Below are 12192 nucleotides of genomic sequence, written 5' to 3'. Positions count from 1 at the left end.
TGTGCTAGAAGGGGGCTATCATGAGCGGAAAGTAGATGACATTGTGTGACATGTTGGATTTTGTTAAAATATTATTGTATGAGCTTTCTAGTTTTTTTTTAATTTTGTGCATGTAATCCTACATATTGATGATTAAGATAATAATGGCTGCTGTCTGTCACAAGTAAAACAGTTCATTCTCCCACCAAGTTGCAATGTTGAATGATTTTGCTGAAATATGCAACCGATTTATGGGCTAAATACAGTGGCTCGGCAAACAATAACATACATGATAGGATTAGATAGCTGACTGTATCACACATGATAGGGTTAGATACTGTGACTCAGCAGACAGTAGTACAAGTCGTAAGCTTAAATAGCAGAGAGTACCACACATGATATCTTTAGATACACTGCTTAGAAGACTTTATCCTCAGAGAGTACCACACATGATATCTTTAAATACACTGCTTAGAAGACTTTATCCTCAGAGAGTACCACACATGATATCTTTAGATACACTGCTTAGAAGACTTTATCCTCAGAGAGTACCACACATGATATCTTTAGATACACTGCTTAGAAGACTTTATCCTCAGAGAGTACCACACATGATATCTTTAGATACACTGCTTAGAAGACTTTATCCTCAGAGAGTACCACACATGATATCTTTAGATACACTGCTTAGAAGACTTTATCCTCAGAGAGTACCACACATGATATCTTTAGATACACTGCTTAGAAGACTTTATCACACATGATAGACTTAGATACACCGCTCAGAAGACCTTATACATAAATGTCAATCACGGTGGATGCACGGAGATCTGAATAGAGATGTTTGCATTAAATTTTACTTTAGTAATATACTCTCCAATGTGAGAGTCGTCTGTCTGCAGCGCTTTCCATCGATTGCTGCGTTCCGATGATACAGCCGGGGACGTCACCAACCATTATATACACAGTTGTGATTTGTCTGCAGGTGATAGACCAAGACTTGCAATTTTGAAAGAAAAATGAAAAATAAAATCTGAGTCACTTTCTGATCTGGAAGAATAAAGCAGACAGAGCGAAGGTTTATAATAAGACGAGAGAGGGGGGTTATTACCTGGGAGTTGACACAATATGCTTTATTTCTGTCATGCTGCATTTTCTCGCTACTCTGTATTTAATAAACTCCAGGTACAAAGCTAAAACACTAATAATGAATATGGGAATAGTAGGAGACAAGAGAAAAGAAAACACAACCATCAGGGCTGATTGATAGGCTATCTTTGGATTAGCAGAAAAGATGAAGAAATCGACTCTCACTCCGACCCTTGAGGGGCCCCAAACCTGCAAAGTGTAAAGTCCCTGTGCTCCCTGCACTAACTGTTGCAGTGTAGTTTCTGCAATGTAGGAGCTTGTTGCTTCTTTCAACAGCCAAAAGGTGTCAGATGCCTCCCCCTTATGGTATTTCCCTTGGGTTACATGGTAGCCGACTGGCAGTTAAACAGTCATATGACAGCTGAGCTCCACCCAGAAAGTGCTGGAGACAATGATGCACTGTAAAAAATGAAATATAGATACATTCTTAGATTTTTCAAACATTACAGTCAGACCTGAGCTTAGATAAGATCTATGTTTTGGTATGGTTTTGGCAAACTGTCTTCAACCATAATTTAAAGGGGAGTTCAATTTTATTAACAGTATATTCTGAAGGAAACCATTTAAAATGGGCTGTCTTATCTTGTAGAATGTAACCCCAGGGCAATTAGTTGATCACCTGTAAGAAGATGGCCTACTGCACATGTTCCCCCTTGAAAACATGCGTATTGTTGTAATATGTAATGTGTATTGTGACATGCGTTATTAGTGACAGCGTTGTAGTTTGACCAACAGCAGGGAGAGTTAGGGTTAATGATTGGGACTAGCCCAGAGTGGGAGGGGCTAAGGCGAAGGGACAGAAACAGTTTACTAACAGGAGGTTAGATAAGACTCTGCCTGCAGTAGAAGCAGACCTACGGTCTGATCAGTGAGCAAAGTCGCATTACGTGGGTGTCACTGATGTGGGTGGAGATTGGGACACTGGATAGCGTGATCTTGAGCTGAGAAAGGAAAAGTGACAGAAAAATAGAGTGATGCACTGAGACGGGTCCTGAGACAGGACACCTAGCTGTATGGCCCCGAGTTCACAATCCAAAAAGGTAACAGGGCAGGATGGAACAGGGAACGTGAGACGAAGAGAGTGCAGTGGATGTGAGTTCCAAGCGTCATCATGCAGAGAAGCTAAGTAAAGGCCATAGTGGCCTTCTAACTCCCCAAAGGGTAAAAGAAGGACGCGGAACTGCGTGTTAAAGTATAGGACTCTCAATTAGTGGATGGTGATACCGTTATTGGGGACTAGAGAGGCTCCCGAAGTACTGTGCTGGGTTGTGTTGAAGGTAGAGTCACTAGCTGAGACAGAAACCAGCGAGCCTAGAGAAAGGAAGAGAAAATGTATGTGAAGATGGTCTAAGTTCTAAAGGTAATGTTCCCGAAGTTATGCACCCGCTATCTATTGTAGATAATTCCCACCAATTTAATGTTCAGTAAAAGACTGTTTATTTTTGGGACCCCTGCCATCACAGAATGGATCTCTGAAATGCCTGTTTGAATGGTGTGATGACCGAGTGTCTGCACCCATGCTTCAATCTTGTCGGAGATAGCCAAGCCCTGTACTCTGCGATCTCAAGCAGTCCCATACACAACGCATGGAGCAGTGTTACACATGTGCTGACATTCACCTCGCTACATTGAAGAGCCCCCTTTTTAGGATCTGTAGGGGTACCAGAAGTCATGACCTCTAGCAATGAGCAAATTGTCACCTACCCTGTGGTGTGCAATCTGTTGTTCCAGCAGATAGTTTTTCGATCCTAGAGCCGCGTAAGTACTTGGAGAGCACTGGTCTACTGCCATGGGGGTCATACTGCCCCTTTCTTCTATAAGAAGAGGTCACCTGAGTAAAATATGGATGGGCAGTATTTTGAGCCTACATATATTGAGGTGAGAAGAGGTCACATTGACTTTCGCCCACTCCTCTATGCACACCATTGTATTACAGACTTTCTGTAATTATATTGGCTGGGTTTGTACATGTCAGACAGAGATAAATTGTAAAGCAGAGTTGAAGTGACATCTTGATGAAGTCTTCATTGTGATGCCTCTGTTAACTCCGTGTCCTATAATATATAATACATGAAAATCCTTTTGATATTGTGTAATTAAGGGGAAGCTGACGGCCGTCTCTCATTCATTAAACACTGCAAATCATTTTCTCTGAGTGCTGCCCGTTCACATCAGCCTCTGGGGGAGACATCCAGGTTAAACATTCAGATTTATGGATTTGGGGGCAGAGAGAGAAGTTACATAGTGCCAGGATCATAGTAAAGGGCATTTTGAGTCACAGGGCAGTTAGGGCACATAAAGAAGAAGAAGATATAGAGAGAAGGATTATTGTAAATCTATCTGGATCTTGACTATATGACGTCTTACATTCCAGTCACCTCCAGAGCTGCAATCACAATTCTGTGTACTGACACTTGGACTGAGTGGGAAAGTGTTTTTTCCATACTGGTGCTTATCCCCTCTATTCCTGCTTCAATCGTCGACTGATACAGGGTGACTATTCAGTAGCTCTGCTTTAGTCATGAGACTTGTGGCTCTGGGAAGCCCATAAGCTTTGGAACTAAATTCTTGTTAGTTTGTCTTTCTTTCTGCAGTCAGATCTTGGCAGGGATGCTCAGTATTTAAATCCTAGATATCAGTTCCCACTACTAGTTATAACCTATATAGCTCTAGTCTTGTGTGTATATCACATATACTGTGTGAAAGTAGATATTTCTGATTTTGACTTCTGCTTCTTTACTGATGTTTCTCCTGGTTGATGATTTTGTACCTACCTATACCTCCTAGTTTTGAGTCAGCTACTTGACTATTCTTCTTGCCAGCTTGCACCACTGAACAGGGCTGATTCCATGAGCCCAGCCTAGGGATTCCTATTTACCTACAGATACTTGTACAGAGGTTTAAAGGGGTTGTCCACTACTAGGACAACCCCTTCTTCATTTAAATGTTTGGTCCTAATGAAATAAAAAAGCCCATACTCACCTCCCGAGCTGGCCCGTTTCCAGCGGTGTCGGCACTCCCGTTCTCAGGGATCTCATGCGGTTGAATGACACAGCTAATTTCTGACTTCCTCTTCATTTTCAATTCGTCCAAAGGCGGGGACAGTGACGCCAGCACTGAATGGGTGCCGGGCAGCATGTGTCATACAACCGCATGAGAGCCCTGGGACCACGAGTCCTGACACCGCTGGAACGGTGCCGGCTCGGGAGGTGAGTATAGGCTTTTTTATTTTATCAGGACCAAACATTTAGATCAAGAAGGGGTAGTTGTCCTAGTAGTGGACAACCCCTTTAAGGATAAAAACTAGGTCAACCCATTGAATCTGAAAAATGGAGTAGCTATGACCAATCCTGCTCATGGTAGCCACCCTAGAGCTGCCAGATGACCAAAAATAGTGTCCCTGTGACAGAATGGCACAACATATTGCAATATAGTAGGGATGGAATAAAAGTGTTGAACTACCCTAGTCTGGCATCCAGTTTGGTCCTCCCTAGGAGCTGAGCCAGGATAGGCAATCCTCTGTTGGGAAACCTGGGCGCCTCGGCAGTTTGCAAGGCATCCACCATGAAATTAAGTTGCAGGCTTGCAGCCCAACACCACCATGATGTCGCATTAGACACAGTGATTAGAATTCACACAATCTTGTGGAGGCTTACTAAGCGGCAGAGTATCCCAGGTTGTTAAAGGGAACCTGTTACGTGAAGAAACGCTATGGGGTTACTCTGCGGGCTAATAGTGTTCTGAACCTGCCCTGTGAAATGAACTCTTGCCCACAAAGTTTGTTACAATGTATCAGTGCCGGTAAAATGTTTCAGTCCAAAATGCAAACTGTTTAGCTCACCGAGCATTGTGTAGACTGGATACAAGTGTAACAAACCTTTAGCTGTCAGTCATTTGACTGATTTGTTGCTGCCAGACCCCTTTAAGTTGCGCAGCAGTCTCTAAACTTTTACTTACTCACATTTCTATGATTAATGGATGAGAGAGTCTGCGGCGTAACAGCTCCCTGTGCAGCCTGAACTCCGCGTTATACGGCTACCTACATTTCTCTGCCGTAACAACCAAACCTCCACATAATGAGATTCAGCTTTTATAGGACAGTCATAAAAGCGTTAAAAAAATAACCTCTTGTTTTCCTGTCTCTAAAAACTTTTCCCCCAGAGGAGGCGATAAATCTCGCTGCTGGCATGTGATATTTGTGAAGGTGCCACATAAAGGCGTTTCTGTATTTATTATAATGACAGGGCATAACTCACGGTGCCCGAGAGAGGCCTAAATCCGTGGTCACCTTCCCCATTTATCAGATACACTGTGCAGCACAATAGATTGCTTAAAGGGACGCGAAACTCAAAGAACTATCTGTTGCTTGCGGTTATCAAACATTCCAGCTAAAGGAATGCTGGCTGTAGGACAGGTTAATATAATGTATTGTTCTCTGTTATCAGACAATTCCAGCTAGAAAAGAAGACTATGGAACTCATTCATTACTGCATTTACACATTTTTATTTGTATTTTTCACCTGTTTTTGATTTGTGCCACATTCTTCTTTTGTTCTTTGAATTTGTACCTTTATTTTTAATGTTGTCACTTGTTTTTTTTCATATACGTTCTCTGTTCTAGGTGGTTTTCCATTGATTCATGAACTGCGGCTTCTTAAAAATTTTACAGAAATGTACTCCCTACCCCACCTCTTCAGTGATTTTATGCACACCTGTAATTTTGCGCACATTTTACGACATTTTAGAAAAACTAACATTTTTGCTGCAACAAGGTGTAAAACCTGGCAAAAAATAAAATAAAGAGCATTTTTGAACTACCGTACATGCACAATTTTGAAGCATTTGGCACAAAAAAAGTCAGCGACTGAAAAAGAAAGACATGGCTTAAAAAATGCAAATGATAAATCCGGCGCTAAGTTGTGTGGATTTGATAGATCTTTTGCGTTATTTATGTAATCCTGGCAAAAACACACTACAAAATCAGACGTCATATAACCATTATATTTTTTAATGGATAGTATTACTTTTTCTTCTCATTAATGTACACAAAAAATAACAAAGCAATATCTTTTTTTCATAAATTTCTTTAAATGTTATGGGGGAAGAACTCACCTATTTTTTACTATAATACTGCTTATGTACATTATGTCTATACAGTGGAATATAACTGCTATAAAATTGCCCTCTATGTACAAGAATATAACTACTATTATATTGCTCTGTTTAAGAATATAACTACTATAATACTGCCCCCTATGTACAAGAATATAACTACTATAATACTGCAAACAAAACAGGTGTATAACCAGTGCATCTAGGGAACAGGTACACGGATACAATGCGGCATCGCTGACAGTGGGAAAAAAACAGGAGAAATCCAGCACTCTTTCAAATTCAGTAGATGGATAAAATCACTTCTTTATTTTCAGAGAATTTTTTTTTAAAAATCCATCACATGGAACAGGGAATACTGCCCCTGTGTACAAGAATATAACTACTATAATACTGCCCCTGTGTACAAGAATATAACTACTATAATACTGCCCCTGTGTACAAGAATATTACTACTATAATACTGCCTCCTATGTACAGAAATATTACTACTATAGTACTGCCCCTGTGTAAAAGAATATAACTACTATAATACTGCCCCTGTGTACAAGAATGCAACTACTATAATATTGTCCCTATGTGCAAGAATATAACTACAATAATACTGCCTCTATGTACAGGAATATAATTACTATAATACTGCCCTCTATGTACAAGAATATAACTACTATAATACTGCCTCCTATGTACAGAAATATTACTACTATAGTACTGCCCCTGTGTAAAGAATATAACTACTATAATACTGCCCCTGTGTACAAGAATATTACTACTATAATACTGCTCCTATGTACAGAAATATTACTATTATAATACTGCCCCTGTGTAAAAGAATATAACTACTATAATACTGCCCCTGTGTACAAGAATATAACTACTATAATACTGCTCATATATTCAAGAAGACAACTACAATAACACTGCCCCTGTGTACTAGAATATTACTACTATAATACTGCTCATATGTACAAGAATACAACTACTATAATACTGTCCCTTTGTGCAAGAATATAACTACTATAATACTGCCCCTATGTACAGGAATATAATTACTATAATACTGCCCCCTATGTACAAGAATATAACTACTAAAAAACTGCCTCCTATGTACAAGAATATTACTACTATAATACTGCCCCTGTGTACAAGAATATAGCTACTATAATACTGGCCTTATGTACAGGAATAGAATTACTATAGCACTGCCCTCTATGTACAAGAATATAACTACTATAATACGGCGCCTATGTACAGAAATATTACTGCTATAATACTGCCCCTGTGTAAAAGAATATAACTACTATAATACGGCTCATATGTACAAGAATACAACTATTATAATATTGTCCCTATGTGCAAGAATATACCTACTATAATACTGCCCCTATGTACAGGAATATAATTATTATAATACTGCCCCCTATGTACAAGAATATAACTACTAAAATACTGCCTCCTATGTACAAGAATATTACTACAATAATACTGCTCCAATGTACAGGAATATTACTACTATAATACTGCCCCTGTGTACACGAATATAACTACTAAAATACTGCCTGCTAAATACAAGAATATCACTGCTATAATACTGCTCCTATATACAAGACTATAGCTACTATAATACTGACCCCCTATATACAAGAATATGAATACTACAATACTGCCCCTATGTGCAAGAATATAACTATATATACTATAACTGTGTAACACAGGTACTTTAGATGCAGTGACACAGAAACACAGAGCAGTCAGGACAGGGTCAATCTCCACGCAGGGAGTAACAGGGGAAATATGGGGACAACAAGGGGAGTAGCAGGTAACAGATTATAAATGACAATTCACAGTTTGGCTGGATGTGAGTCGACATGGTTGAAATCGGCAGTTTTACACTTAGCTGACTCTTGTTCCCCACAAGGCAGTTGCCGGCTGATGCCGGTGTTGTTTTCTTCTGGCTTCCCCACCTAAACAATGCTCCGTCTTCTGGCGGCAGCGGGCGGTCTCCGGTTTGACCCGCTGAGCCCCTAGTCCATAACACTGCACCTCACTTGCTCGGCTCCACGGACCATGCGTCTCTTCTCCCTCTAACGGGGCTTGACCCCAACTGTCAACTCCCTGCTTTCCCACGCAAAACTCCTTTTTCTCCCTCTTCCTAGACACGCTTTCAGCTCCCCGGTCACCTGACCCCTGAGCTCTGGCTCTGAACACGCCCCCAGCTTCCCGGTCACCTGACTCCTGTGCTCGCAGTCTGTGTTCCCCCTGCAACCAGAGGCACGGCCTCAACAGTTCCGGATCCCTTGTTCTGAAAATACTTACACCCCGGTCTTCCCCCTTACACTCCCACTCTCCTTTAACTCGCCATTCCACGGGCAAGAGTTCCTTCACCAAACGTTCACATTCTTGGACTTCCTGGACGATACGTTGCCATATAAATTGATCTTGTTCGTAACGGTGAGGAGGCACTCCTGCTGTTGTCTGTTCTGACTGGCGTAACTTAGTTTGACCGATGGGGGGTGCAGGGACACTTGGATTCCCAATCTCCGCCTGCCCGGTGGCTCCAACTGGTGGTGTTCCCTCGCTGCCTGCACTGGGGACTGCAGGTAATCGAGTGCTGAGGCTCGGAGGTAGAATCAACAATTTTCTTCATCCACATCGTGGCTTGGGGCAACTGTGACAGGACCATCTCTACAAGCAGGTGATCCTTCTTCATCTTCGTTAGATGTCTTTAGACAGACAGGGCCGCAGCATACTACGGTGAACCACTCTGGTAGGGGCTCCTTCAGCCCCCTCGGGTTGAACGTCATACACAGGTCCTTCAGCGCCAACCCTGCGCTTCACTCAGTGTGGTGTCCGTTCCCACCACCTACTCAATTTGCCTCGGGGCCACCTGTCTCGAACCATCACCCGCTCCCTGGGCCTCAGAGCTGTCCCTCGAAGAGGCAATGTCTCATGATGTGTAGCGTCGGCGTCCCTGCCTCCTGCTAGGCAGGGACGCCGTTCCCCCCACCTCTCCGCTCCGTGCCCGGCGTCCTCCTCCCGCTCTGCTGGCAGCGCGCGCTGCTTCCCGGTCACTGTGCTTAGGGCGCGTGCTCCCTCTCTCTTAAAGGGGCCGCGCGCGCCGTCCTAAGGAGTCCCCGGCCAATGGCCGGAGGATCTCACCATATATAAGGCACCTCCTCCAAAATGGAGGTGCCCGAGCAATGTTGTTGCAAAGCCTTTCAACTCTGCTTCAGCCCTCAGGTCCCGTTGCCAGCTTGTTTTCCAGTGCTGTCTACCTGCTTGCAATCCTGCGGTCCGACAGTCTGCCTACCAGCATCTGCCAGTCTGTCTATGTATCAGTCCGCCTGCAGACCAGGAAGCACCTGCCACATACCTGCCTGATACCTGCCTGATACCTGTCTACCTGCTTGCAATCCTGCGGTCCGACAGTCTGCCTACCAGCACCTGCCAGTCTGTCTATGGATCAGTCCGCCCGCAAACCAGGAAGCACCTGCCAGATACCTGCCTGATACCTGCCTGCCTGCCAGCCTGTCCAGAGACTCTTACCCGCTCACCTGGGAGCGCTCACCTGCTACCCGCCTGCTAGCCTGCCTGGAGGCTTAGCCGTCACTTGCTGAGACCACCTGCCTGTCCAGAGACTCTTACCCTGCTGTCACTTGCCGTGACCACCTGCCTGTCCAGAGACTCTTATCCTGCTGTCACTTGCTGTGACCACCTGCCTGTCGAGAGACTTTTACCCTGCTGTCACTTGCCGTGACCACCAGCCTGTCTTCAGACTCTTATCCTGCTGTCACTTGCCGTGACCACCCGCCTGTCAAGAGACTGTCCCCGTCACTCGCCGTGACCTCCTGCCCTTCTACCCAGAGACTGTCCCTGTCACTTGTCGTGACTGCCTGCCCGCTTTCCCTGGGAGCCACCCATTTCCTTACAAGGACTGCCCCTTTGTATAGTAGCTCAGAGGTTCCACCTCCCAGACCCGTTACAGTTTGCTCGGGCCATGGAACCCGGTGGCACCCAAGCTCCCTCGCTCTCGGACCTGTGTCATGAACTATCCCGTCAGCGGTCCCAACAGGACTCCATCTTGGGCCACCTGCGTAGTGTTAACTCCCGCCTGGACACACTGACCGCCTCATCGGGAGCTGCTTCCACCTGCACAACTACTACTCCGGCAGCGCCGCTGCCTATCAACACCGTGGCATCCCTTCCCGGTCCACGCCTTTCCGCCCCGCCTCGTTTTGGTGGAGATCCCGGCCTGGCACGAGGCTTCATTAACCAGTGCACCCTGCACTTTGAACTTTTGGCATATCAGTTCACCACTGACCGAGCCAAGGTGGCCTTCATCATGTCCCATCTCACTGGGGAGGCACTGGCTTGGCTAAATCCTCTATGGGAGAGAGGAGACCCCCTGGTATCCAACCTGCCAGCCTTTCTCACTGCCTTCCGGAAAGTCTTCGACGAACCAGGACGAAAGACCTCATCCGCCTCATCTCTGCTAAGCCTCCGTCAAGGGAGTCTCACCGTGGGCCAATATGCCATACGGTTCCGTACCCTTGCTTCCGAGCTTGCCTGGGATAATGAGGCACTGGTTTCCGTCTTCTGGGAGGGCCTGTCCGGCCGGATTAAAGATGAACTTGCCGGTCGGGACATTCCTACCACTCTCGATGACTTAGTGACACTTGCCACCCGGATTGACATCCGGTTCCAGGAGCGCACCAAAGAGGTCACCCGTGAGAGGAGGTTTCCATGCCTTGCTCCTACTTTTCTGAATCCCGTCTCTTCCTCTGTAACTCCCCGGGTGCACTCGCCAGAGCCCATGCAGGTCGACCAAACCAAGATGGTCAAAACCCGTCAAGAGTCTCGCCGTGCCGAGGGGAGCTGTTTCTACTGCGGTAGTAAGGAGCACCGGATCCGTTCCTGCCCGGAAAGGTCGGGAAACGCCTGTGTCTAGGATCGCTCAGAGAGGTCATCCTAGACAAAAATAAATCCTCTCCTTCTCTGATGCTGTCGGTCTCTATCATCTGCGGGGAGAACCGTTACTTTGAACTTGCTCAACTTGATTCTGGAGCTGCCGGAAATCTCATTTCTCAGTCCCTGGTAGAGAAATACCGCATTCCCACCAAACCTCTGGCTGTACCCTTATCTGTCGCCTCCGTGGATGGGGGTCTCTTACCGCATCCCATCCAACTCATCACCGAATCCATAATTCTGCAGGTGGGAATGCTGCACTCTGAGAGCATCTTCTTCCATGTTCTGCCTGGACTCTCTCACGCCCTCTTGCTAGGCCTACCTTGGCTCCAGAGACATGCACCCGTGCTTGATTGGCAGACCGGAGAAGTCCTTCGCTGGGGGCAGGACTGCCATAAGACTTGTTTAGTTCCCGTTCGTCCTGCCCGTCCTTCTCCTACCCCAGCCAATCTACCCGGCCTACTGGTTCCCTATTGGTCTTATGCGGACGTCTTTAACAAAAGAGAAGCAGAGACATTACCCCCTCATAGACCATACGATTGCCCAATCGACCTGATACCCGGCGCTACTCCTCCCCGTGGGCGTATTTACCCTTTGTCTGCTGCTGAAACCCAGTCCATGTCTGAATATATCGAGGAGAATCTGGCCCTGGGATTTATCCGGAAATCTACCTCCCTGGCGGGAGCAGGCTTCTTCTTCGTCAAAAAGAAAGACGGCTCAGTCCGTCCCTGTATAGACTATAGAGGCCTTAACCAGATCACGGTGAAAAATAAATACCCCCTTCCGCTCATTCCTGAATTATTTGACCGTCTGAGGGGTGCTAGAATCTTCACCAAGCTGGATCTCCGTGGGGCATATAACCTGGTCCGTATCCGTCAGGGGGATGAATGGAAGACGGCATTCAACACCCGGGATGGCCACTATGAATACCTCGTAATGCCCTTCGGTCTCTGTAATGCTCCCGCCGTCTTTCAAGAGTTGGTCAAT

This window comes from Phyllobates terribilis, unplaced genomic scaffold (genome assembly GCF_046119375.1).
Source record: "Phyllobates terribilis strain yellow unplaced genomic scaffold, ASM4611937v1 Scaffold_5__5_contigs__length_657084704, whole genome shotgun sequence".
Taxonomy (NCBI): Eukaryota; Metazoa; Chordata; class Amphibia; order Anura; family Dendrobatidae; genus Phyllobates; species Phyllobates terribilis.
The sequence above is the reverse complement of the archived record's forward strand: the minus strand, read 5'-3'. Positions refer to the sequence as shown.